Here is a 5,873-nt window from a genome sequence, read left to right on the forward strand (position 1 = left end):
CCATGCGACTGGACACTACAAGCCATTGAAAACCATATATTTAAAGAATATTCAATGACAAGGGGGAAATTCTATAAAATATTTAAAAAGTTATAGGATGCTAAATTTTAATTTTGGTATATTTTTTATATCAGACAAAACAAAGTGTACTGAAATGTAACCAAATCTTCTAAGTAACTACATCTGGATAAAATAAAATACTGATGATTTTTATTTTGTTTTATTTTTCTGTATTTTAAATATATTTTTCAATAAATGATTATTACTTTTATAATCAGGAGAACAATAAAAATGTATTTGTAATAAAGTAGTGGTTTTTCAACCAGGAGTGATTTTGTCCTTAAGGGGTTTATTGCAATTTCTGGAGATATATTTGTCATACCTGGTTGTGCTATTGGCATCTAGTGGGTAAAGGCTAGTGATGCTGCTATTAATATCTTCCTACAATGTACAGGGCAGCCCCCACAACAAAGAATTAGCCCCAAATGTCAATAATGCAGAAGTAGAGAAACCCTGAAATATAGAGAATGCAACCAAAATATACGGAATGAGGAAATGATTTACCAAATCATGGTACAACATTTAATATAATGAACTATTATGCAGGTCTTAAAACTTACACTGCCAAAATGTTTATTGAGATGTCAGTCTCACTAAGTCTTTTTCACCCTGAGAAGTTCACATTTCCTCATACAACAGCTCTTTGGTATATTCTAAGTTATATTATCTTTTGTTTTATACATGTTCTTTTATGTTCCTAACAGAGAGGAGGATTCTTTAGAAGTAGGATCCCTATTTATTTAGTTTCCCTCAACATCCCTTACTTACACAGTGCTAATATAAGAAAGACAATCTAGTTGTTATCGTTATTTATTCATAACCCTTGAAGTAAATACTCTTTTAGTTGTGTATGCCTGAACTCCAACTCAAACAACATTCCTCAATATCATGTCAAATAGGCATATATGTTATGTCTGTATGTCTATCTATATACCTACCTATCTATCTACCTATCATCTATGTTTTGTCAGTCTATCCATCTATCTAAAAATATTGTAGTAGCTTACAGGGCAAGAGGAAAAGTTGCAGAATTGAGCATAGCTCCTGGGATCTTAGGAACTCAGGATGCAACAAAAGCAATGTCTTTACCTCTCATCTCTTTATCTCCCAGTGTGTCAATTTAATTCTTTCAGGCTTTCCTATATAGTAAGGCTCCAACATTTATCAGCTCTGGTGTCATATTTTATATGCTCATGACAATGAAGGAATGACAGATTCTTTCATGATGACTTAAAATTCCAGCAGAAAGATGTTGGAGGCAGCCAGTGGCTTACCTTTGTTATATATCTATCTTTAGACCAAACCATGGAGAGGGATATGGGTTATCATTAATGCCAAACCATGCTAGTGTTTGTGGTAAGGTAAGTTAGGGTCTATCATTTGAAGAGAGAAGAGGCACTGGGTGGTCAAAAACCATAGTATGAAATTGTACCAAAGATATTTCACTGAGCATAAGAATGGCACTATGCACTCCAGAGTTCAATGCCCACATGATAGATACCCCCTCCGTTCCTTGAAGATGGTATTTGATTTCTTGGGAGGACCTTTTTGCTTTCATTTTATCTGTTAGTATTTGGGGAAAAACTTAAACTTTAATGTAGTCTTATTGTAGTTATTCATTGATAGCACACCAATAAGGCATTCAGCTTAATGTTTCAAGATTATTTGTTTATTAACTATTATGTAGGATTATAAATACAAGTGTGAACACTCAGTTACACTGAAGTATTATGCATTGAAATATTATGAAAGCCATTTCATAAAATGTACCTGTCCCTTGATATTTCAGGACATAATGTGAATATGCTGTACAACCCCAAGCCAATTCAAGGATTTTGTATTGAGGAAGAGGCCGTATTTATCATTAGCAAATCCAGACGTTACCAAGATTGAAATACAATTTCCTGAGATCTTTTCTTGACATTGTTACAAGTTATGTTTAGAGGAAAATGCCAGCCCAGATAATCAAGAAATGTGCTTTCAAATAATCTTTAGCACTGAAGCAATGCTACTTGCTAGCAATATAACTCTGATTGGTAGAGGTGAAGGACAGTAATATGACAAGAAACCTGAGTAATATTGAAACCATTCAATTTAAAGCAATGATTGATATAGTTGGATTAATAGCTACTTTGTTTGTAATCATTTTCTGTTTATTACACTTATTCTTTGATATTTTTTCCTTCTGCTCTTTTGCTGCCACTTCTGTATAAATTGAACATTTCATATAATTCTATTTGTTCTCATATCTTAGCATATCAATTATTCTTTAAAAAATTTTAGTAGCTTTTCTAGAATTTGAAATACATATTTACAAGTAATTAGAGCCTACTTTTAAATGCTATACTGCCTTACACTTAGTGCAGGTACCTTATAACAAAGTATATACCATTTCCTACCTCCTGTGTCTTAGAACATTTCCATCATTTACTTTACTTATCCACATGCTGTAATCACCCAATAAATTGTTGCTATTATTACTTTGAATAGTCACCTATTAGATCAATTATGAATAAGAAAAATAAGATTTCATGTTGCAATGGCTATGGAGGCTAAAGTTTTCAAATTCCTCTAGTGTTCTTATTTTTGTCTCACTTCTTGACTTTGGGGCTTACCTTCGTACTGCTTCTCAAAGGGTATTGGGCTCCTTGCAGCTCTTTGAGCTATGATCCTCTGTTATCTCTTGGACTCCTATTGATATGATATGGAGGAGAGAAATAATTTTATAATTAAATATTATTCTTCTAGTGGGCCTGTGTCCCTAGTTTATGACTTTCACAAGTATTTCTTAGTTTCCCTCCCATTCTCCAGTAGGGAGATAGAAAAGTTAGAGGGTGATCAAGGAAGTACCCATCTATCAAGTGGGATAAGGCTCTGGTAACATCTGTTACCCCTGGAAAGTAGGCTTATCTGTGTTATTTGGAATACTCTGGGGCTATTTCAAAATGGTTACTTCCTCTCCCCATCAGAAAAACAAGGAATTTTTTTTTCTATGTTCTTCACTGCGAAAATCTGTTGGGGTTTTTGGAATTTAAATTTATGAAAGTTTCTTAGGGTTTCTCTCTAAGTCTACAGCCCCAAGGAGTTTCTCATTCTCATATTATCTCACACTCACCCTCCAATAATTTGTCAACATTGTAATTTAAGTGTTCTTACCAGTTTACGGCTCCATCTGCTTTGGCTTGCTTTTGCTCTATATAAGCTGATTTCTACTGTGATTCTCTTTACTCATCTGACTCTCCAAATTTTGGGGTGACAATTTGCCTTGCCACCATCTCACTTTTCTGATGATGGGTGTAAGTGAAGTGATAAATTTCACTTTGTTCAGTTTGACCCTTGTAAAGACAGGAGTGACAACTTCTAAGTTCTTTCCATGTCAGAATTAAAACCAGAAGTCCTAAATAATCTTTAAAGACATTTTAATGATTATTAGGTTTTTGTTTCAATATCCATTGGAATATGTATCAAATTTGGTACCCATGGTAATTCTTACTCTTTTCTCAAAAATTGTTAAACATTTAACAAAATGTTGCTTAATAACAATGTTTATTTCCCTGTATGTGATCTCCAGAGAGCTATCAGACTCTTTTCGTGATTATTGTACCCATGGTAACTCTCATTCTATTCTCAAAAATCCTTAAGTATTCAAGAAAATGTTACTTAATGGTAACTCTAATTCCCCAATATGCAATCTCCAGGGAGCTATCAGCTTCTTTTTTTGAATAAAATTTTGATCACTGTTTATAAGGAGGAGGAAATTAATAAACAAAAATCTTCTCATTAGTTGCGGCTTTGAGATTTGAATCTTTCCTTGCTGAAAGTAATTCCAAATAATAAAGCTTCCTAAAATAATTTGTTGCAGCCCTCAGCAGGATCCCTACTGTTTTACTTTCTTTATTTTGCAAATTATTATTATATTACTATTTTTTACTTCCCTTTCATTTAAAAATGTACCATTTAAACAAGTCAAATACTACAAAAATGGGGAGGAAGGAAAGAAAACTAATTTCTTAAATGATTTGTTAATATTTATCATCAATTCACAAGATTTTTGCAGTTTACTTTGCCAATTGTGCTGTTATTGGTATTTTAAAAAATCTAAACACAATGTTCTTTCTAAAATTTGTTTGCAATAAGAATTATTTGGCAATATACTCATGTTAAATTTATTTTCTAAACATGCAATGCATGGTTCTCTGTAGTTAATTGTCTGAAAAGTAATTATATAAGACCAATGTATAATTGTAATTTTATATACTTATTCACATATCCTTAACATAATGAAATGGCTACTCTGTCTGGGGAATATATCCTGGGGTTCGTTGTTGCTCGCCAAAAAAGAATTCAGGACATGGACACATGTGGGTGGGTTAAGGAGTGGAAAGCTTAATAGAAGAAAGGAAAGAAGACAGCAGCTCCTTTCGGGGGAGAGAGAGACGTCCGAAAAGTGGGGAGGCAGCAGACCACAGCAGATTTTAAAGGCAGGCTGGATTGGTCTGATCAGGTATGATATCTACATAGTGCAAGGGGAAGGCTGGTGCCCCACCCTAATCTTATTATGCAAATAGACTTTCCAATTGATAGGTGCCATCTTGTCTGCTTCTTACTGTACATGCTGCTGACAAAGAGAAGGGAAGAGGGAGCCACCATCTTGAGGATGATTGGCACAACTGCCAGTATCTATGTCTGGAGCTCGATTTTGCAGGCTGCTCTTCGTTAGAAAGGAAAATAATTTGGGGCTGCTTTTCATTAAAAAGAAAAGTCTTACCGAGGACTCCCATACACTTACTATCTGCCTAGGTAATTTATTCTTAACTCCTATATCAATAAGGTTTAGCAGAGATATAAATTTTACACTTTATAGTATTTATAAGTTTATATTAATTACTATATTATTTTTCTGTCATTTCTATTTTGTAAATAAATATTAAGAAGTAATAGTTAAGTGGAATATACTGTGTTAAATGTTTTCATAGGTTGTACTATTTAATTTCATTAATCTCTTCAAAACTATTTTCTCTTGCAAAAAAAGCATCGCCGATTATAAACAAGTTGAAACAATTTACAAGTGGTTCTTTGTACATTTTTATATAATTTAATTGATACATTTTATGTATCAATTTATTCTTTGCTTCTATATCCAATCAGATTTATATTGAGAGCTTGGGAGTCAAGAGTTTTATATTGTTTTGTCTGCGTGGTTCATCTGTGGAAAATGTATATCTCAACATTCTTTTCAAATAAATGCAAAGCTTTTATGAAAATAGATATATTCTGGGCCTTAAAGAGCCCATTTATACAAAATATGTTCCCCAACCATAGAACATTAAGTTATAAATCAACAACAGAAAAATATCTGTGAAATCCAGAAATATTTGGAAGCTAAATAACAAACTTCAATCTAACAGGTATTTCAAAGAAGAAAAGAAAAATGTTTTTAAGTATATGAAAATGCAAGCATGACACAGGAAAATTAAGGCATGCTATGAATGCAGTAACTAGGTGGAAATTATAACCACAAAAATCCTATAGTAGAAATAAAAAAAGTCTCAAATTAGTGTCCATAGCATTTTCCTTGAGAAACTAGAATAGCAAATTGAACCCAAATTAATCAGAGAAAGAAAACATAAAGGCAGAAATCGATGAAATAGAAAACAGTAAAAACAATAGTGAATCAATGTAACAGCAATTCTGTGAAATAATCAATAAAATGGATAAACCTCTATCTAGCCAGGCTAAACAGGATATAAAGAAGGAAGACACAAATTATCCATACCAGGATAGAGAGAGGGGGCAACAATACAAATTCTACG

Source organism: Symphalangus syndactylus, chromosome 2 (genome assembly GCF_028878055.3).
Source record: "Symphalangus syndactylus isolate Jambi chromosome 2, NHGRI_mSymSyn1-v2.1_pri, whole genome shotgun sequence".
Classification (NCBI taxonomy): domain Eukaryota; kingdom Metazoa; phylum Chordata; class Mammalia; order Primates; family Hylobatidae; genus Symphalangus; species Symphalangus syndactylus.